Below are 24,275 nucleotides of genomic sequence, written 5' to 3'. Positions count from 1 at the left end.
GGAATACTGCAAAGAATGATGGTCATCTTTGGAAACCAGCTACTATATGTGGTATTCTACCTATGCATTAAAAATGCTAGAAGATTCTGGGGGAAATTCATAGATAGTAAGTACTCGTGAAAGCAGCAGTAAGTGTTGGTCTGTTGGCTTGTTCACCATATAGGTGCCTGAGTGTAGTAACAAAGCATGACACTAGTTGAAATAACATAGGTGTCTTGTGATAGGGAGTTTAGGAGGCTAGAGAGTATAGAACTGAAAGAGTTCAGTAGTGTACAGGCCTCTTGAGCTCTCAATTTTCTACTGAGGTATCATAAAGTAAGGCTGATGCCATGTATAAAGATGAATCAAAATAAAAAGGATATTCCATATGAATACATGTAAACTGAAGGAAATAACTTCAGAAAATAAATTCTAGAATATTAGTAAGATTAAGGATAGACATTATATATTATGACTTTTTGGCTCAAAGATATCAATACCTAAATATCAATTTAGAATTTGATTTGAAAATGTATGTGAAACTGGCACACATGGCTGTTTAAATGTCAATCTTTTTTTAAATTTTTCCAATGCATTAGACTGATTATCAGGTTAATGTGTGATCTAATCGATCTTCCAAACAAAATATAATTTACATTACAACCTAAGATAAAGAGATCCATAATCATATTTGTGAATGGATGTATATGCCCTAACCCACATACAACTCTCAACTCATAGTTTATATTTTATGTAAAGGATATTTTTTCCTTCTTAATTACTGTCACCTAAATCTCATCTCAGTTATTACAAGGTAATTATATATTCAGATCTAGAATTCCCCAATTCTAATATTAAAATATATTGCTGTGTTGAAGTCAGAAAATAGTTGTAAAAGTGAAGTAAAGGAACCTCTGCAGAAGCTATATTTTAACTACTGCAGATAAATACTTCAGTGACTTTTGACATTCTTTATTACTCATTGGATTTCTGGCTTTAGTCTTGTCTAGTAATAGATTTATTTGGTTTTGTCCAATAGCAGTATTAGTAAATATTGCTCTCTTCCAAAATAAGTCGCCTGAATTATGGTACCTCTGAAATCTTCAGTAATGCCTTTCTTTTCTTTCAACATTCCTAGCAGTCACGTCTGTCGTGGAAAATTATGCTGATTATATTCCATTGCACCTGTTTTGACATGTTTCTGAGAGATGATTTTACCAAGGTTGTGTGCCAGTGGAGGGAATAACTTCTGGTGGAATTTCTGTTTAAATGTTACAGTCCCCATCTGGAAATTTAGGTAACTCATAACACATATGAAATTGAATCTGTTAATTTAAATTAACTTTAGAGAAAAATGTTCCCCTGTCATCTAGGCTCCAATTTTCCCAGAATTATCTGTGAACCAAGAAGATGGCAATTTGAGTTACTTTGTATCTTTAACCACTGAAATTGAAACTGAATTAGCTTACAGATAACAGCTCACCATTGCTAAACTGATGATTTCAAAGTTGAACATGAACCTAACAGCAGAGAATTATTTCTTAAATTGCTCTAAAATAAACCAGACAGCAGGAACACATTTGGGCTAAATTTACTCTCATTACCTTAAAAGAAGAAAGAAAAACTGAGGCTCATTTTACATACTGTTATTGACTTTTCTAAGCTAATGTTTTCTTTTTATATCCCGCCAGCAAGACTTGCCAAAGGATTTGTTGTGTGCTTCAGTAGGGGAATGCAAACTGCTCTGTTTACCTGTCTCCTGAACTATCCTCAGGAGAAGGTAGGGAGTTGGGAGGTGTGTATGGAGAGAATTCTCAGAGGGAAGTATACTTGTCCAAAAACTCATAGGAAAAAAAGCAATAAGGAATTCTTCCTTTTTCCTCCTCAAACACTAAATATTCATTGATAAACCAGTACATCAAACATGTTAAGGTCAAGTAAGGAGTTGATACTAGTAACTTGGAAGGTACACATTAATCAACATAGTAGGACAAGAATAGATTTCAGTCTACTTAAACAGTAATAAAAAGAACAATATGCCAGTGATTGGAACAAGGCAATAATTAAAATTCAGAGTCAGGGGTGCCAGGGTGGCTCAGTCATTAAGCATCTGCCTTTGGTTCAGGTCATGATCCCAGGGTCCTGGGATCGAGCGCCGCATCAGACTCCCTGCTCGGCGGGAAGCCTGCTTCTCCCTCTCCCACTCCTCCTGCTTGTGTTCCCTCTCTTGCTCTCTCTCTCTCTCTGTGTCGAATAAATTAATAAAATCTTAAAAAAATAAAATAAAATAAAATTCAGAGTTAGAAAGATAAACCAGAAAAAGCATCATGAGGTGAAACAGTGAAATATGGAAAACAAGTCTGTAATAATAACAAAAAGAAAATCACCCCTGTTGTCCCCATATTCCATAGATCCAACCAATATTTCTGGCACATAGCAAAAATTTAATGAATATATGTTGTTTTGAATTAAACCTTGATGAACTAAAGACTGAAAAGCTTGTTGTCCCACAGCAGACTCATTACTGAGGCAAGAATCAAAAGGGGCACGTAGGTGGCTCAGTCGTTAAGCATCTGCCTTCAGCTCAGGTCATGGTCCCAGGGTCCTGGGATCGAGCCCTGCATCAGGCTCCCTGCTCCATGGGAAACCCGCTTCTCCCTCTCCCACTCCCCCTGCTTGTGTTCCCTCTCTCGCTGTGTCTCTCTCTGTCAAATAAATCAATACAACCTTTAATTAAAAAAAAAAAGAATCAAATATAAATTTGGGTTCCACTTAGGATTTGGGAAGAGTGAAAGACAGATTTTGACACAGCTATTAACTTCAGATGCATCTGTACAATTTAATGAATGAGAGCCACTGGGTCTCACAGGAGACCCAATCTTACCTCAAATGAGACAGTCATATGAGACATCTCATAGGAGAGATGCCATTGGGTCCTTAGAGGCAGAGGACTTTCTACAAGTTCTGTGTCTGGCTTCCTCAAAGATAATCTTTGTGTCCACACACATTTGAACAGCCATCTGTGCATCCCCCCATTACTGCCAGGTAGCAAAATTCACCAAGAGACAGAGACACTGTTCCCAGGTCTCTAATCTTGGCTAGATTTTCCCTCTGAATACATTTGTCCTTTCTCCTTCACTAGATTTTCTCTTTGAATACATTTGTCTTTTCCTCCTTCACTAACAGATGAAAAAAGACAGATAAAACACAGATGATAGAGTCTTAAGAATACTTCCTAAGTCTTACACAGATCCTAGAGGACTTCCCTGAGACAGCTTTAGGGCCATACTTAGTACTTTATCCTATGCCAAAAAATAAGACATCCATTTTCTCAATACATTAGCAAGAAAAATAGTTTATTGAGAGTGTCATAGACAGACAGGGGAGAGAAGTCAAACCATAGCACACAAAGTTGAAACAAATCTCTACTTAGACATCACTGCTGTTCTTCCAAAGGCCCTCTCTGGCTGCCGGTCGTCCTCTAATGTTCTAAACAATTCAGCCTGACCTCCTGTGTACCCCCATTGTGTAAAGAAAGCCAAGAAAGTAGCCACCCTACACTTTACCTTACAAATTAGCTCACTGACTCTTTTGTATCATTTAAGAAATTTCTTACCGGTTTACATCTCAACCAAAGTAGCTAAAGTCCTCATCTAAAACAAGTTTCTTTGTAAGGGGAATCTTGTTGCTTAGAAAATAGGATTTTCTCTCTACCATTCCTAATGGTAGAAAAACTTAATGTTTCCGTATAGCCATTCTTAGCCATTGCTGCTATAGAAGCTATGAAAACTAGGCAGAGAGTTAAAATGGGATCAGGGAGAGACAAGGTTAAGTGTAAAGAGGGAGGTTCATAGACAGAATGGTGTGCAAGGTCACAGATATATTATTAATGTCTCTGAAATTCAGTTTCCTCAAAGGCAAAATTAAAATAATAATTGTAATGATCCGTATGGATTATTTTGATATTTTTTAAGAATAACTGAATTGACAAATGTAAAACAGTTTGCACAATTCCAAATGATGTCCGTCTTCCTATTCTCATTTACCTGAATGGCAGGTAAAAGAAGGAAGCATTCCAGGTAAGAATAAAAAATAAGTACAAAGAATAGACAATGGAAAAAAAAAGAAAGTCTATTCAGAGTGAAACAATGCTGCATGGAAAAAGCAGTCAAGTATTAATATCTCAAATTAAAAGAATCTCATGTTTATGATCTTGTCATATTCTTGGTTCAGAATTATCGCAACTTATTTAGGAAAAACAACTACCCAAATTCTGTTTTCTGGTAACTGGTGGGAAAAAAATGACATTGTGAAATTTTATTCTCTATTCTGCAAAGAAGCTAAATGAACTTAGGGCAGTTGGACACCTATTGCTATCGTTTTGCCTCCTCACCTTGCTAAACAGGGGCTACCAGTAGGGTTGAGGAGACAAAAGTAAAAGAATTTTTCCCTCTAAAACATCAATATGGAAGGCCACTCAATTCAGATACAGGAGTGTAACCAAGCAACTCAGAACAGCCTAATTTTTAAACATGACTTCACCAACATGACCCTCCAAAGTTCACTTTATTCTACTTGCTTTCTTCTTTTACCAATACAATTTTGTTTTGATATTCCCTGGAGAAACTGTCATGACAAATTATTTGTCTGTGTTAAAATTCTGACTCAAGGATGTATTTACTCAGAAATTGTTGTAATGGATCATCAGTTCCTCAACTATACAATGCAATGGACTAGGTCATCTCTAAATATTTGTCCTTTGTCTATATTGCATAGTAACATTTGATCTATGGTTTTATATTAAATAGCCTAGGAAGGAAAGCAAGTCTACTCAAAGTCAGAATATCAACAATAATGATGATGTTTATGGGTAAGTATAGATCTTGGCATAATGTCAACCATCTGTAATAAAGTATATTGACCAAGATGGACTTAACAATCCCCTCAGCTTTACTAAACTTTAGATAGGTTTCTTCCAGACTACAGGCTCCTGACCTCCCTTACACCATTACTGCAGAAGACTTGCAATTGTAAATTTTTCTCTGGTCCTTTGAGATCTAAATCTTCTCCCAGTCTCTTGCCTGTTTGACAATTTGGAAACGCCTTTCTTAAGGCCCTGCAAACCATCTCTTCAAGATGTAATCATCAATAAAGCCAGTGTTCCTATCTTACAGTCTTTTTGAGTGAGTAGGAGCCTAACTTAGATAAAAACCAATTAACAAACACAATGGCCGAATCACACTGACAAACATCACCCCTCCTCGTACCTTTCAGTACTTTTCCACTAGCTCACCTCCGCACTTAACAACTCTCCCACCGTGTTTCAGTGGAATAGAGTCTGGGGAGGGGAGGGAAAAATTTTCCTTCACCCTCTTAGGATTCCTGACCAGGTCTGAAAATTAAACTTACAAAGACAGTAATGGGAAAAGGCATAAAAGTTATTTAATGTAGTTTCACATGGCAGGAGACTTTGTAAGGAAATGAAAATCCAAAGAAAGAGTTAGACCTCTATATGTTTATGCTAGGTTCCATGAAGAGTACAGAGTTGTGGAGGAAGAGGACAGATTAAGGAGTATGAGTAAAATGTAATTAACTGGAGAGAACTTAGCAAAACTTGTTTGTTAGGGTTCTTCTTGGCGTCCCTATGTCTTTGGAGAGAAGGTGTCTGTTCATATTCCTGTTTTATTCTGTGTGAAGACCAAGTATCGACAAATAAATAAACTCAGGGCAAATCTTCTATTCTTATAGCAACACCACTTCCTCCTTGTCAGACTTTTTGTTAGGAATTTTCTTTTGTCATTGATACCTTATGAAATCAGCTTACCATCTTAAAGCCCCAAATCATTTTTCCTGATGAAAGGGCTTACTGTTTGTCAATCAGATGATCACTGTGTCCCTTTTTACACACTAATACAGAAGCTTTGCTGTTTGGCTCATTAATACTAAGAACCAGAGAAAAGGTAACACTCTGAATGATATGCAAATATTTCAAATGTTCTTTAAATTACCCACTGCAAATCTTTGGCTTAAGGTGAATAGAATCTGGTAATTATTTTTATTGATATGTGTGTTCGCATAGCAAGTGTTATTTCCAAAGGTTAATTATTTATATAACCTCTCTGAGTTATATCGCCTGCCGTCTTGAAATTTATCTCAGCACAGCTTAAATTCCAAAAACCTAGATTTGCTTTTCTGTAGCATCCAAGAGTTATGAGGTTGATTACAAAGGAAGCAACTAGGAATTTATTCAAACTTTTCATGAATATCTCATGAGTGGTCTCTAAATATTTAGAAAATCTAAATGTACTTAAAAATTTGACTCTATCTTAAGATAAGGACATTTCAGACAATCTTGAAAAGTAGAGAAATAAGTTATCTAAAGCATATAACACATTCAATTTGGATTACTATATGTAAGACGATTACATATAAGAGACACTAGGATATTGTTTGGGGTTTTTTTGTTTATTTAGTTATGGTTTGTTTTAGAATAGTTACCATGTCAGCCATTCATTGCATTTCTTTCTATTAAATATTAAGTATTCCCTTCATGTGCTAGATAAATTTTAGGCCCCCTATAATCTACATGCTCCTGATATTAATTCTGGCATTATTTTCCCTCCCACTGAATGTGGGTGAGACCTGTGACTCTCTTCTAACCAGTGAACTATGGCAAAGATGACTGGAGGTCACTCCTATGATAAATATTGTATAAATTTCACCTTGCTAGCAATCTCTGTCTAAAGACTCTCAAACACTATTTAGAGATTGTCCTTTATGACTTGATGAAGTAGACAACCATGTTGAAGAAACTCAGGTAACAAGAAGATATGAGTGGCCTCTAGGAGCAAGAATTTTGAGTGGCCTCTAGAAGCTGAGGGTGGCTGGCCTCCAACCAAAAGCCAGCGAGAAGTTGGGGCCATCAGTCCTATCACCTCAAGGAAATTAATTCTGCCATCAACCTTACTGACCTTGGAAGCAGAATTTTTTCCAACTGAGCCTCCTTATGAGAACACAGCCCAATTACCACCGTGATTACATCCTTGTGAAGCTGAGAACAGAGGATTCCATTAAGCTTTGTCTGGACTCCTAATTTACAAACAACTTTTATATAATAAGTATGTGTTGTTTTACGCCACTACATTTGCGGTAATTTGTTATGCAGCAACAGTTAGCTAATGTGCTTCATATTTTGCTATTAATTAAATGAAAATTGAAGTATCAGAGTGCCGAACCCCAAAATTTATACTTGCACATGATAAAGAGAATAGACAGAACAAAGAGTACATGATGAAAACATATCTTTCTCATAAGAAAACAAGTCCTACTTCTAAAATGTAACCACTATTAAAGCATTTTTATGTAACCTGATGTGGGAAACAAAGGCAGAAGAAAAGTCATTAAATTTCCTCACTACCTACAGCCCACTGACAAGTCCTTGAAACAGGCAGAGTGACCTTCCTCTAGGGACTCCACTCCCTTGATGTCAATAGTCTGCTGAGGGCGAAAGGCAATCCTAGAGCCTTCCCACCACCCCACCCCCACCAGGGTCCCCTAAGTCTACTTAACCATATAAAAACTCCTTTGGAGATTTCCTTTATCTCCAAACCCCCAAGATACGTGTTGGCAATCATCGCCCAAGCATATGGGCCACCGATATACATCTGAAGGGTCTCACGACTAAGGTTTTATTAGATGGTAATAAATGACCTTCTCCCAACAACAGCTGGCCCCTCAAGGTCCTGGAAACCTTGCCTCCAAAATTCCTTAAAGACTTACACTATCCCTAACCCCCTCCCAACCTGAAAGTGTATAATGGGCTCCTCCTCAGGACACCATTGCAGCTCCTTCTGCCCACGGGTCCTGTCCCGGTGTTTTAATAAAATCACCTTTTTGCACCAAAGACATCTCAAGAATTCCTTCTTGGCCGTCGGCTTCAAACCCTAACTTCCTTTCCTACATCATAACCTACCAAAAATCTTCCAAACGATTTCAAGTAATTTATGAGAGACTCTATTTCTCCATAATTTTTCCTGAATTTAAAAAAGTACTTTAAAAATTACTTAATTTGAATGAAAGAAATATAGTAGTAAATAGATGTTTAATTTTTCATTGTTTTAAATCAGTGAGATTAGAATATTTTCATTTGTTCAACTGAAATTTAACTGTACTTTCTTCTGTGAATGATCTGTTTATATTCTTTGCCCATTTTCACTTAATAATTTATTATTTTCTTATCAATTTATGAAATTCATTAGTATATTACTAATAGTAATATATTGTCTCTCACAAATGCTTAATTTTCTTCCTAATTTTGTTTGAGTTTTGACTTAGTTTTGGATATCTATTCCTCTGGAGAAATGTTTAAACTTAATTTTTTCAAATCTGTAAAGCTTCCCCTTCATGGTAATTCTAACATAAGTGTTTTAAAAAACAGTACTTACTGAGTATGTGTTTTACAATCTGATTTGTTTTTATTTACTTTTTTAAAAATGCTGAGGGTGACCCACTAAATTCATTTTTATAGTTTTGAAGTTTAAAACAATTTCCATTGCATATATATACCACATCTTTATCCATTCATCTGCTGAGCGATCAAAAAAACCAAAATCTTGCCATTTGCAATGATGTGGATGGAACTAGAGGGCATTAGGTTAAGTGAAATAAGTCAATCAGTGAAAGACATGTATCATATGACCTCATTGATATGAGGAATTCTTAACCTCAGGAAATAAACTGAGGGTTGCTGGAGTGGTGGGGGGTGGGAGGGATGGGGTGGCTGGGTGATAGACATTGGGTGAGGGTATGTGCTATGCTGAGCACCAATGAAGGGGGGGAAATCAGAGGGGGAGACCAACCATGAGAGACTGTGGACTCTGAGAAACAAACTGAGGGTTCTAGAGGGGAGGGGGTGGGGGGATGGGTTAGCCTGGTGATGGGTATTAAGGAGGGCACATATTGCATGGAGCACTGGGTGTTATACACAAACAATGAATCATGGAACACTACATAAAATAAATAAATAAATAAACAAACAAACAAAGAATTCAGCTTAAAAATAATAAGTTCCTAGTTTTTTGATGAGTATAATACATATTTAGCACAAACCCAATAAGTTGACAATCCTTAGATTAATTATTATTTTTCTCTTGAAATGTTTATAGAAACACAAAACTTTGGAGTATTAAAAGTAGAACAGACCTCTACTAACTTTTGAATTGAGATGATGGCTCTATGTTGTGCTTTTTACCTATATACATTACATATTATCATTATTTTATACAGTGAAGATGTATATCCATATGTGTGGATTTGCTTTGTCCATTATTCCATATATAATCTTTGACTTATCGTCTTGGATCGCTTTGCCTTTTTTTGTTTGTTTTAAGATCCATCTTTTCTAATAGCCTGATTACCTTCCAGATTTGATGAGATTATTAGGTGATATCAAAAAAATAAATGACTGGTGGATAATAATTTAGCAATCACTGTTGTTTCCTCTCTACCCCACTCCACAACCAATGAAGCACTACTGATAAGATATAAAAATTAAGCTCTATACCTCAAAAAGGAATCTCAGGATTTTTCAGGGTCCAAAACATTCCTAGAATGTTAAAAACAGCCAGTGGGATCTTAAGATGTCAAAGCACTATGGAGATCAACTTTGACAAAATCTAGTAAATTGGAAGATGTAGTAGAGTTTAACTTCAGCCTGTATTCTAATCATATATATATATATATATATATATATATATATATAAACACACACACATCCCACATCCCAGTACCAATCTTGCACTTGTGTCCAAGGAGATGTGTATGACATTATTTACTGCAGTACTTTTCATAAAAAATGAAAAACTAGGATAACTAGTACTAACAGAAGAATGAATAAATAAATGTGGTATATCTGTACTTCAAATACAGTAATATAATGAAAGAGCTAAAGCTCTAAGTATTGTATTAGCCAGAACACTAGCTGCTGTGTGTAATAGTTCAAATACTATAGATAATTATTTCTTTACTTACAAAACATCTGAAACGGGTATTCATCGGCTGTCAGCTTTTCTCTAAGTGGCACTTTAGGAACTATAGGCTTTATTTTTTTATTTTTTTATTGTTATGTTAATCACCATATATTACATCATTAGTTTTTGGTGCAGTGTTCCATGATTCATTGTTTGTGCATAACACCCAGTGCTCCACGCAGAACGTGCCCTCCCCAATACCCGTCACCAGGCTAACCCATCCCCCTACCCCCCTCCCTCTAGAACCCCCAGTTTGTTTCTCAGAGTCCATAGTCTCTCATGGTTTGTCTCCCCCTCTGACATACTCCCCTTTTCTTCCTCTCCTGTTATCTTCTTCTTTTTCTTTTTTCTTAAAATATGTTGCGTTATTTGTTTCAGAGGCACAGGTCTACGACTCAACAGTCTTGCACAAGTCACAGCGCTCAACTATAGGGTTTTTCCATCTTGTGATCACACCATCCTCTAGGACCTAGCCATCATCTTCATCCTGCAGGCAGCAATGGAAAGATGTCAGACTTAGTGAAAACCCTTGGGCCAGAAATATCCCACCACTTCCGTTCACATTTCATTACATAGACCTCAATCATATGGCCATGCCTATCCATAAAGGTTAGCAAAACGAGTCTAGTTATATAACCCCTACCCCCCAGAAGTGTATTTAAAAAATTAGTAACTTGACAGTTTTGTTATATGTATTGGCAGGCATTAGTCTTACAAACATAATACTGGGGAAAGAAGAGCAAGTTGAAAAAAGACATGACTGATACATGTATATACAAAATTCAAATGTTGGGGCGCCTGGGTGGCTCAGTCTTTAAGCGTCTGCCTTTGGCTCAGGTCATGACCCCAGAGTCCTGGGATCAAGCCCCACATCGGGCTCCCTGCTCAGCGGGAAGCCTGCTTCTCCCTCTCCCACCTCCCCGGCTTGTGTTCCCTCTCTCGCTGGTTTCTCTCTGTCAAGTAAATAAATAAATCTTTAAAAATAAAATAAAATAAAATTCAAATGCATGCAAACCATACAATGTTGAGGAAACATGCTTACATAATACAAATATAAAGAAATCCATGGAAATTATTAATCCCAAATTCAGAAGAGTAGTTATCTTGAAAGTAAGGGAAGGGAAAATGTTGGGGGGCCACATAAGGGACATTAACTTTATAATGTTTTATTTTTTAAACTATGCATATAAGTTTTTACACAGACTATTTCGAAATATATTTTTAAAAGAACTGATAAACGATGATTCTTTACGGGAGAAAATATAAGCCACATAATAAGGCAACCAGCTATCTAGATTATTTTACTAAGTTGATTGTGTGGAGAGGTGAGAAGTTGGAACTGAGATTGCACAATGCTAATGTATCTTAGAGCACTAATTAGTGCTTGCATCTGTATGAAAGAGAGAATAGGTACCTTTGTGTGATAAACAAAGATCTACAGATGGGTAATAAAATGAAGAACTAGTATTTTTAAAATCTACTTGCGCATTCCTAAGAAATGTTTCCTTGTTAAGTCAGAATGTTTTGGCGTTATGGCCTCTAAAACATGCTAAAATGTGCCTATTGACTCTGATCAATTGAAGAAAAAGGCACAGGGGCGCCTGGGTGGCTCAGTCAGTTAAGTGTCTGCCTTTGGCTTGGTCCTGATCCCAGGGTCCTCATTGTTTTTGGGCTCCCTGATCAGTGGGGAGTCTGCTTCTCCCTCTCCCTCTGCTGCTGCCCCAGCTTGTGCACCCTCTCTCTGTGTATGTCAAATAAATAAATAATAAAATCTTTAAAAAAAAGAGAGAGAGAGGGACGCCTGGGTGGCTCAGTCAGTTAAGCATCTGCCTTCAGCTCAGGTCATGGTCCCAGGGTCCTGGGATCGAGCCCCACATCGGGCTCCCTGCTCAGTGGGAAGCCTGCTTCTCCCTCTCCCACTCCCCCTGCTTGTGCTCTCTCTCTCTCTCTCTCTCTCTCTCTGACAAATAAATAAATAAATAAAATCTTAAAAAAAAAAAAGAAAGAAAAGAAAGAAAGAAAAGAAAAGAAAAATGCACACCAGCTAGAATAACAAGCCAGGCTGCTTACTGTGAATTCAACTAAGGAGGATCAGGAAAACTCATCATCTTAGTGAAAACTTACTCTTGACTTCTTTAGCTTTTATTTACTTGAGGACTAAGTTCTCAGGGTAAGAATGCCTTGAAGTATTTCCCACTATATTGAACTGTTTAATTGTACTTTTTCCTTAAGTACTGATAACTTTATATTAGTATTCCTAAAGTATGTTCTTGGCAAGATATATAAGTACCTTTAAAATTATTTTAATTAACCAATTAATCTTTATTTTGTCCATTAGTATATTTGAAGATATGAAGTACTTATCTGAACTCAATTATTGCCAAATACTTAAGTTTAAAAATTTGCTTCTTGTACAAAAATTGAGCAACACAAGAAGTCCCATATTTGTCTGCCATAAATGGAAGTTGGAATAATTGAAAACAAATATTGATGACTAAGCAATGAGAACAGTGGATAATACCTGTCATTAAAATTCAGTGAGAGGTCATTAAGAAAAACTTCATAGATAAGAACAGAGTCTGTGTTAGGCTTTGCAGCATATATTTGATTTCAATACAAAGGGAAAAGACAGGAACAACTATGCAAGTCATTTTAAAGTTATTTTTAGAATATATTGTCCTTGATAAAATCACAAGTATTTATGCTATGTGAGAAGACTGGTAGGCACAGGGGACTATTCAATTCCTTCTTTACCTACTGAATCACTATATTCCCAAAACTGCATAAGAGGATTTTATTTAAAATTTATCTGCAAAATTATTTACTTTAACAAAGCTAATATGATCATACAACAACTACCATATAGTCTCAAACACAAGTTTCATAGGAAGTAAATGAATGTGATTTGTTTAAAATATTGTTAAACTATGAACATTGTTATTAAGACTGAAGACATATTATGCATTATTAAAGAATATTTGTTGCAGGCTACCCTAATTTATATCAAGTATGATGAACAAGATCTAAGAATATAACTACATAAAGATATTAAAATAAATAATTACTTGAATAGTTAATAATAATATTATTTCTTGATATGTTAAAATAATTTTCTTTTTCCACCTACTAGAATGCAAGGTCCACAAAGGCATAATTTCCTGGTGGCATTCTGTTGCATTTCTAGGACTTTGCACAGTGCCTGGCATAGAATTTCAATGTAGTAGTTAAAAGAATAGTACATTTGTCATTTATATACCTATTCACAATATAACATATACTTACATACTTGTCCATATATTATAAAAATATTTTATTTATCAAGTTAGAAATACTCAAAATTATGTACCTCTGCAAATTTTATATTGATATACGTCAATAATAAGCCAGGTTGAGAAGCAACATAAATAAGGATAGGATGCATTATTTATTCATGTGTACTTCTGATTAATTTAGCAAATAGTGCTTACCAATTAATATCTTCCCAAGCTGGTATTAAAGAGAACAAAATCTTAATTTGGCAGAATCTATTTTAAGACTGAATAAATGAATGCTTTATTCTAACCTCAGAATAACAAACCGCCATATTTAACACATAGTTTATTCTTAACTCACCATAAATTCATGCAAGAGCATAGTGTTTTCCTTTACCAGGCAGTTGCAGTCATTCAGTGCCCGAAGCTGACAGAAGCTCTGCTATCTTCACCACATACCTAGTTTCCCAAGGAGCTGACAACTAACTAGCATATGAAGAAAAAAGAGCAATAATACAGGGAGGTGATTTTATGAGCCAAGCCGGGAACTGGCATACTTTCCTTCCACTCACTTTACATTAGTTGAAACTACATAGGACCACCCCATCCACAGGGATTCTGGGAAATGTAATCTAGATGTGTGCCCAAAAAGGTAAATAGTTTTAGTGCACACTCAGCAGTCTCTGCCGGAGACTCAATCACCTGCTCCCTCCAGAGGTAGGAATTTTATTTAGAGGAAGTACAACCAAAGGATTGGGATAAAGGATTATGGATTTTGACAAAGGAACATGTGTTGAAGTTGACTGGAAAGTACAGAGCTAGATGCAGGCATGAGCTTTCGGAGTAAGTACTTGAAGCAGTCAGAATTTGCATCCATCAATGTCTTTTAGACCAAGTAGTAAGAGAAGCCTTTTGGAATGTAGGATGAGAAAGTATAAGGTTATAAACAACTCTCTAGATTTGGCCTAGGAATTGTCAGACTTTATTCCAATTAATACACTGACCATTCTTCAGCTCTTGCATAATTTCTGACTCAATATATGAAAGGAAAATTATTACAAAGAGGTGTTATAAACCTGACGTTAGCACAGAAAAATATCCAGAAATCCAAGGGAGCTGACAGTCACTTCAGGTAGAAATTCTCACCCAAGTTAGTGAGGATCAAGGAGCAAGACATTTGAACTATGACTCTCACACAATGCCTATAAAGTAAGTCCAATAGGTTAATGACTTAATATGTTTTTGCAAGAATGGCTTCATATCTCTGGAATACAAAAAATAAATGTTTTGAAAATATGCATCATTGCTTATGTGAATTCTTGAAACGTTGTACAGTAACACTTGAAGTAAAACCAAAGGTACATTTTCACCTTAGCAAACACCAACCATCCTATTTGCAGTAGGTATAGGGAAATAAATGGTAAGAAAGCAAAATAAACACACTGAAGTTCTTTCCCTCTAGGAATCTATATTCTAATACAAGTCCTGTAAATTCCTCATGACAGAGATAACTCTTTGTGGAAACTTATCTTCATTCCTTTCTTTACATAATCTCAGAGATAGCAAAACAGAAATAGCACAGATATTGGATTCATATTGTATCTAGCAGTATTCTTTGACTTTTGTTTAATTTCTTATGATCCATAAATCTCATCTGTAAAATTAATATACCCTTCTTGCACAGTGCTTAGCACATTGCAATTTCTTAAGATGTGTTAACTGTCACTACTTCTGATTTTTTATTTTTTAAAGAAAGTTTTCCCAAAATGAAAGATACTTATTTTGGCTGCTATAAGTCTATCTTCCAAATGCTAAATAATGGTAATTTATTTAAGAAATTTTGCCTGTACTGATGATTCTGCTCAAAATGCAATGACTTAATTGTTGGCTGTTATTTTTATATTGGGGATTTTGAAAACATTAGTGATTCCTTTTTAATCTGACAAGATGATGACAATTGTACTTATTCTGATGTCTATGATATTTGCATATATGTTTTGGATATTTTAAATGATTATTAACGGGGAAGTGAGTTATCAGTATAAAGGTGAAAATAAAGAACAAATTAGGTTTTGAAGCAGATTTTCAATTAATTCTATTTATTTGCCAATGGAATTGAATATTAGTTGTTTTAAGGACATGCCCCTAAAACATAATCTTCTTTTAAGATTTCTAAATGAGATTATGAATTGCGACATTCTAGCACTGAGACTATTTATGAAAATCTTTTTCTATTTGTTTTACTCGGTTAAAGACTAAATGTCCAAATGCCAAATAGGTGTGCTTTCCTGGATCAGTGTATCATTATATTCTAATTAGATAACAAGACCCTATAGAAATGGAGCTGCATCTTAGTTATTTGAGCTATATGAAGACGGATCAATAAGTGACGTTTTCACAGGTGACCTTTCTTTTTCAGGAGTTTGCCTAGATTAGGAGTGAGCAAAATTTTTCTGTAAAGGGCCAGATAGTAAATATTTCCAGCTTTGTGAGGCATATGGCTGTATTGAAACTATACTCTGTCATTGTCGCATGGAAGTGGCCACAGAAAATATGAAAATGAATGAGTGTGGCTTTAGTCTAATAAAACTTTATTTACAAAAATAAGCTATAAGTCAGATTGTTTGGGAGAAGAAATGGTTGATATTTTTAAATTGTTTCCATCATTTCCACCTCCATCATCCTTAAAACTGAATATAATATTACTTAAAAGAAAACTACACAAGTGGCTTAGTGTCTCTAAATTAGCACACTTATATAGGTAAGAGATGTCAGGTTCTTTTAACTATGGGCTTCTTGGATCCCTCTTTCTCTTTCCATTTCTGCTCTGCTTCTCTATCTTCCAATGCATATTAACTATAACCTACTGCATCCATACATACACATATAGGTGAAATAACCAATATTTATTCAGAAAGATTTTAGAGCAGCTGTTGTTCTCAGCTATCTACATCTTAAAAGGACAATTAATCTTTCTTGCCCTTGGTTATTACACACACACACACACACACACACACACACACACACACACCAAGGAGTTATCACTGTTATGTCAATTAGACTCCAGCAGCTCTGTTTTGACAATGAAGAGGCATCTCACATGACTCTTCTCTGGTTGGGACTATGGGTGGTCTAAACACCTCAAGTTCCCTGATAGGATAATTGTAAGCCATGAAACATATTTCTCTACAGCTAAGAACACATCAAATCTGGCAAGAGGATTTTAGAAGAATGACTCCAACTTAGGGGGAAAAAATATATTTTTGCTTTAGATATATGACACTCTCTTATATGGGTGGACCACAGTGAAGCTTGCCTCATGGAATTCACATTCCTCCTAAACATGGACTGGTCCTTGGACTTGTTTTAAGTAGGGATAATATAGCAGAGGTAATGTGCCAGTTCCAGTGCCAGTTCTGAAAGATGCCCGGAAGCTTCCATCTGGGTGTTCTTGTGTGCTGAGTCATTGAGTTTCCATGTATGAACCCACCCAGAGGAGACCAAATGGAGAGAGACCACATGGAAAAGTAGAGTTCCTGAACTACACAAACCCAGAGTGAAAGGGGGTAGAAGGAGAAGCAAGGGGAGGGGAGAAGGAGAGGGGGACTGTCTTAGCCATCCTAGTATTCTAGCTAAGGCCAGACCCCAGGGGACCTGACAGCTAAATGCAGCCTCACAGATGTCTGCTGACAAGAACATGGGAACTGCTAGCTGGGCCCAGCCAGACTGAAGAACTGTGAGTAAATAGAATAATGTTATTTTAATCCACTGACTTGGGGGTGGTTTGATATGTACCCATATATAGTTAAAGTAAAATCTGGCAACAGAGGGGATTGTTAAAACAAACCTTGACACTGTGGCCCTGACGTCAGAAGAAGTCATTAGGAAGAGGACGGAAGTCCTCCGCGGCCAGTACTATGGGAGGCTGAGGAAAGGGATTCAAACTATTTACTGACAGGGTAATTACAGAAACTGTCACCAACAATAATTAGCCAATGTTCCTAACAAGCTTAAGAATTTTGCTAAGGACATTTCCATGGAGAATGCCGCAAGTGCTTACTGGCTTCTTTTTGCTACGCAAGACAGTTTACAGAGAGAGATGAACTAAAAAAGGCACTTTTTTTCGTTTTCTAATAGAACCTATAGGAAACATTTCCAATCTGAGTGTGCCGGGTTGAAAAATAAAAACCTTGCATTCTTAGCATCTTCATTTAGCAAAAGGTTCTCCCAAAACAGAAATGGCCTGAAGGCAAAAATCAAATCCAGGACAAAAATCAAATACGAATTTAGGAATAAAGTCAGTGACATGGCTGTAAGTCTCTCTCTTAAAGATTTCAAAAGGTCTCAGAGCTTCTCAGACCCTCTCAGAAAAGGGTACTTCTAAATGATTTTAAAGACATGCCTTGTACACACTGTCCCCTAGAAGAAAAGAACTTCTGGAGATGCCGAGTATGTTTCATGGCTTCTTGGCTCTAGGTCCATGTGAAGTTGGGTCTATCTTGTAGAGATTTGTGGCCATGGGTTTTGTCAGATAGAGTACTTGTAATTTAAATTTTAAAGGGTCCTCAACACTTTTAAAGAAATTATAAATTTGGCCTAAAAGGGACAGAGACAATACAAAATGCAAATGATCCTCTGAATTCCAAAATTTCTAACGTGAGAAAGCAGACTTGAGAAAATTGCCCAAATGAAAACATGGACCTTTTCTTATGCAAAGTTAATCGTTAAAAGTTAAAGGCCCAGATTACAAAATCAAGCCATAGGAAGAGCCATTCTAAGGTAATGCGGGACAGAAATCAGCCCCAACCAATTTACAACCTCCCACCCCAGGGCAGAAGGTGAGTGAGGATGGTGTTAAGCGCTTGACTGGATTTCAAAATTCCTGTGAATTACTGAGTCCTTTTTGTCTCCCGTTGGCCCCACCCCACTCACACACAAACATTTGTGTGGGAACGTCTATTGCATTTACCATCAAATGTTTGGTGGATTTGGAAAGGAAACGTCTTTTTAGTTCTAATATTTTCTGAAAGTAATGGAATTTGACCAAGACGTTACCTGGACATAATTAAGATGATGAGATCTAGGACCTCAAGCCTGACCTGAAGCACTGACGGGATGAGATGTTTGAAAGTCCAGGGTAGGGGGTGAATATATTTTACATATGAAAGGAATGCAAATCATTAGGGTACAGAGGGAACACTACTAGATTCCAGTGAATCATGCCTTCCATTATTAATGATCTCAAGAAGCACAGTCTCATGCAATGTCCTTCTCCCTGAATCTAGGCTGGTCCTTTTGACCAAGAAGTTGTGTTATAAATGATGCTAGCCAGTTCCTAGCCTAGACCTTAAGAAGATCTCACAGCTTTCTTGTTTTGTGTGCCCTTGGAAACCCTGACCACTACTCCACCTCCATGTAAGAAGTCATGCTATCTTGATGGAAAGACCACAAAAAGAACCAAATGGAGAGGTTACGTAGAGAAAGTCCTGGAGACTGACTGGAAAGAAAGATGCTAAGCCCAGTATCAGGCTGACCTGAAAAATGCATCCACATGAGGGACCCACTGCAAGCTAAAGCAGAAGCCGAGCTCAGACCGAGAATCACGAACAAATAAAAGGGCTGTTGCTTATATCAACAAGTTTTGGAGTGTGTGTTGTCACACAGCAATAGATAAATGAAAAAGAATCATAGTGTAGAAATGCAGAGTACAGTCACATCTTACCAGCTGAAAGAATAAATTATTAAAGGAAAACAAACATATATTATAAATATGTCTTTCTATTTCATAACTGTCTTTGTCCATATTTGTATATGTACTTATACATATGCATATGAATGTGTGTATATAATTAGAAATATATTAAGAATACGAAGCATGTGTCCAAGCCTGATTAACTTCATTAACTCATTACTAAAGTTATTAGTCTGTCAGTTGTTTCAAATCCATTTCTTCAATTACAGTGATCTGGTATCCATGACTACAGTATCTAGGCACCCTTTTAAAATAACAGTAGAATTACGCTTACTTTTAATTTTAGCATATGTAAAATTGCAGAAAACAAAATTCAAAAGCACTGATAGAACCACCATAACTTGTCCCTTTTAATCCACTGCACAGCACTGCACAACACTTTCCCACCCTGGAACACATAAAGGGTTGAAAACTAACATCATCTTTTTTTTTTTTTTCCCCACATAAAGGAATTTTTAAGATATTTCTGTTATAGGGGCGCCTGGGTGGCTCAGTCATTAAGTGTCTGCCTTCGGATCAGGCCATGATCCCAGGGTCCTGAGATCGAGCCCCGCCCGCATCGGGCTCCCTGCTAGGTGGGAAGCCTGCTTCTCCCTCTCCTATTCCCCCTGCTTGTGTTCCCTCTCTCACTCTCTCTCTCTCTCTCTGTCAAATAAATAAATTAATTAATTAATTAATTAAAAAGAGATATTTCTGTTATAAAAAGAAGAGTCCTATGTTAGCTTTTTGCTTACACCCCCTCCAGTTATAAACTTGTCTTTACTAGTAATTTAGCACATTTGTGAAAAAAGTTAACCCTCTCAATATTGGTAAACCACTATCCCCAAAGGACTGAGAATTAGCCTATGCTTTTCTAGGAATGAAAAGAGAATAGTCACTACAGTCCATTGATTTTACTATGGATAACCTCAAAATTTCCCCTTCCAATCATGGCTATAATTGCTTATATACCTGACTTCATTCCCTTCTCTCATTACCCTTTTCTTTCTCTTCAGTATAATCCAGCTGCCATTTTCATGACATTTTCTGGACTGATCGTTTTAAGATTGAGATCTGAAAGCCATGGAGGGAGCAAACATGGACGAGTAGTCATTCTAATACAAGAATTCATTCATTCTATTAATGGAACTAAAATGGTGACTTCCTATGTAACATCTAGTCATTTCCTAACTTAAGAAAGTAATATTAATCAATTTTAAGCTATTTATTAAACAAATTTAATAAAAATCATAATTCACATACAACCATTAATCTTTACAACCTTCTTACCAAGCAGGCATTTTTTTCTCATGTCATTTGTGAGAAAGCTAAGTTTTACCAAAGCTAAGTGACTTGCCCACATTATACAATTTTTAATCTGGTATTTGAACCTTTTCTCCTGGACTCTAAAATACGGGCTTTTGTACAATACCCACCTATTCTAATACATGATTTAATGCCTTCAAATTTCAACATAGCAAATCTTATGCTTATAGCTTTAAAAGTCCACAGAAGTTTTAAAAAACTTGAATTAAACTTAAAATAAATAAAATAAATAAATAAATAAAACTTGAAAACTTAAAATAATTCTTTACCAAGTCAGTTCAAATTATACTATATAGTATCTAGTAATAAAATGTAAAGGTAAATAAATATCCAAGCTATTATACACTGTTAGCATTATTCTTTGTCTTTGTCAAGAAACTTTATAAATCTCACTTTATCCTTCTAAATCTTTGTGGGTTTCCTGTCACCATTTTCCTAAATTTGAGGAAGAGAAAGAAAAGAAAGAAAACAAGTGATTTCCTTAGTATACATACCATAGCGCTTGGAAAAATCAGATTCATAACAACTGCAACTAATTAGTACCAAAACATCTAGAGCAAAAGTGAAAACTTCAACCACTCATACCAAACATCTACATGTTTAGAAGCCTCTGTACAATTGACCAAATGACTGGATTTTCACTAATAATTTAGGAAGTGCATAAATAACACCCTCTATGCTACACATTGTCTGGCTACTGGAATATTACATATGTAACTAGGAATGTTGCCTATTGTACATGAGACTAGAGAGGTCAGATGAGGGTCACTTTTTTGAGAGAACTGAAGGCAATTTTAGATATTGGGCTTAGTGTACAGCCTTCCTTGATTTAACCCTAATCATATCATGTACTTTGATCTAGAATGGCTCTCAAACTACATCCCATTAGGCTACACAGACAATTTTATAGCACTCTATTATAATCAATCAACTCCCACTTTCCAAAGGAAACGTTACTCTATTATGAAAATTGCCATTTTGCACCTTATCTTCTGATGGGTATGTATGTGAACCATGTAAAATTACAATAAAAACAAAATTATAAGAGAACATTATTTAAAGCACAACATCTCTGTACCTTATAATAGAGTCTTTTAAAAGTCTGATATACTATTGCTGCAAATAAGTTTAAACAGTAAGCACACAACAAATAAATTATGATTAAGATAAATCAACAGTCATTTATGGTTGAAAAGCAAGCAAAGCAACAATTCAAAACTATTTTCAATTCAAAACAATACTGATATCAAAGCATCCTTACCCCAAGTTGTGGGGATTCTAAATTTTCCCTTTGCAACATGTATTAGGAGCTTCACAGGCTAATATGGTACAACAGTGAGATTTTTTATAATGTTGAACTTAAAACCCTCAGCAAACTGAACCATGCCCAGTGTTTTGGAAGACCTGCTTTTAGTAACCCACTGGATGGCTTACCAATATTCTCCTAATGCTATTTTAAACTAAAAGTTTATAGAGTATGATCACACTTCAATAAAAAAACAACAAATATAAAGGACTTGAGACTATGGATGCGTTTGCAATTTTTCATGAGGCTCCACACCACCTATCAGTGGACCTTATAGTATGCTTAGAAATCATTACAGTAGGTTTTTTTCCCTCACTTTTTAAGTATGACTTTGAATAAAACACTGAGTTTTCTAATCATGTTTGTTCATCAGAAAAGCAAACTAGAAATAGAAACATGACATGAAATTATGGGACTGACTGATATATTGGTAATTCTTCACTCTTCCCTTCTTCCTTATATTTGCCAAGGCAACATCATGGGCAGAGTGTATTTCTTCTTCACCTGATTCTGTGCTTGACTACTCACACTTGCGCTGGCCCGTGGAATGAGGTAGAAATCAATGCTAAATTTTGAGCCTAGGCCTTGAGAACTCTTATGTAGTTCTTGTGTCCTTTCTGGACTATCAACACCATGAGAAGAAAAAAAAGTTATTTAATCTGTCACACTCTCCAGTAATAATTATCTACTTGCATGGATATAAGAATTCTCACACATTATTTGGCACTAAGCATTATCCTTATCGTTATACCATGACGTTATATACAACACACTCATGTACAAGTGCCAAGCCCTTCAATAAATGGAGGCCAATATTCTGCTTTTCATTTCAATCAGTATCAATAACTGATGAAAACTTTTTAGTGGAAAATAAGCTATTTTAGGGAAACTTTGAGATAGAACCTAAAAAAAAACAGGCAATGGAGCTAATTTCATTTGTAAAGCACTGGCGACTGAGCCACCGCGCGCGCGTGCACGTGTGTGTGTGTGTGTGTGTGTGTGTGTGTGCATGTTTGATGATATTTAATATACTCATACGGATTTTCTGTGAACCTCCTTCAGGTACTCTGTACTTTACAGAATGCTACTTCTTTTGATTTCATAGAGCCAACTATGAGACAAACCTGTGATTTCTAATAATATATGCATCAAGAAAACTTTGGCAATAAAAATATTTATTATGTTGTAGCATGAGGAATGAATATAAAAGAATCTCAATTCAGTCATAACTGTACTCCCAGCTGAAGTAAATCCAGAGATGAAATGAAAGATGAATTTGTGGAGATGGCAGTTTGGCAGGCACCTATTACTGCCATATTGTTAGTCTTGCGGCACAGTGGGTCGCATTGTTTTTCTTTATGCCATTTACTCACATATATTTGCTTTGGTTTCCAAGTACAAGAAAAAGTGTTGTGTTTTTTTTTTTTTTCAACTGCATGTTATTAGGTGGTGCTATTTCATATTGGGTGTGGTTATGAATCACTTAGTAAACACTTCTCTTGACTGAGTGTAGATTCTACATAGACGATCATGAGCAGTAATGCTAAAGTAGTGGGCATCCAGGCTGAACCTAAGGAGTGTACCTAATAAAGCAGTGCAGCTAGTGGCCCTCAGGTGTCAATTTGCATGAACTGATTTACAGGAGGAAGGAAAACTACTACATTCAGTGGTGGTTATGATTTAGGGAAATAGGGAGTAAAGAAGAAAGTGGTGCATGAAGAAGAAAGCATGGTGCAAGGCTCCAGGCCTTTCCTCAAGAATTAACCATATGAAGATAGTGGATGGGGTTAAAGATGTGGTGCTGTTTCACTTGAGACTCAGAGACATGAGGACCACAACCAGAGCAGCATCAGTGCTCAAGGAGCAAAGGGAGACGTGAGAGCAGAATCTATCCCCATGGGGTGGGCAATGTTAAAAGATGGCACCCTTGGTGCCTATATGTCACTGGCAGGCAGGTACCAAAAGTGGTGGAGCAATGCTGCAGAGCAGGTGCAGCAGGAGGTAGAGCCAGTGAGAATGGAGTGAGTTACTGAGAACGGCATGTTGAGCTTTTATCAAAAAATCTCCAAGGACACTCAAAAATCACTACTTGAGAATCTGAGATGCACACCAAGTTCTCTGCTACTACACAAGTGGGGCAGTATGAAATTTGTTACTAGTGTGGCCTCATAGCTGTTGAGGCCTGGGGCAACAGGTCTCTGCCTTCAAGGGCTCCCATGTAACAGGGATGACAGAACAATACTCATGAAAAGATAACACAATGCAAATACTCCTTGAAAGACACAGATAACGGTTACTCTGGGATCCCAGAAGAGAGAGAAATATGATCAAAGCTTCAAGGGTGGGTTTCATTTTACATGCTGCATGCAACATATATTAAATATTAGACTTGGGAAGCCCCTGCATCCGTTTCCCTCCCTCCAGGTTTCCGTAACCTGTCTATGTATACCCAGGGCATTCTGTATCATTATTGTACTTAACTCTGAATGGTACTTGTGTATTTTCTTGCCTATCTAAACCCAAACTGCAAATTCTGGCATATAAAGGATTGTCTTTATTGTTGGCATCTAATTTTTTTTGTATTACATAGTAGCTATTATGTTAATTATCACTTAATTATTGAAAATAATGAATCCTCATAAAAGGAACCTAAA

This window comes from Callorhinus ursinus, unplaced genomic scaffold (assembly GCF_003265705.2).
Source record: "Callorhinus ursinus isolate GAN/ISIS: 27379988/994484 unplaced genomic scaffold, GSC_fseal_2.0 scaffold8, whole genome shotgun sequence".
Classification (NCBI taxonomy): Eukaryota; Metazoa; Chordata; class Mammalia; order Carnivora; family Otariidae; genus Callorhinus; species Callorhinus ursinus.
The sequence above is the reverse complement of the archived record's forward strand: the minus strand, read 5'-3'. Positions refer to the sequence as shown.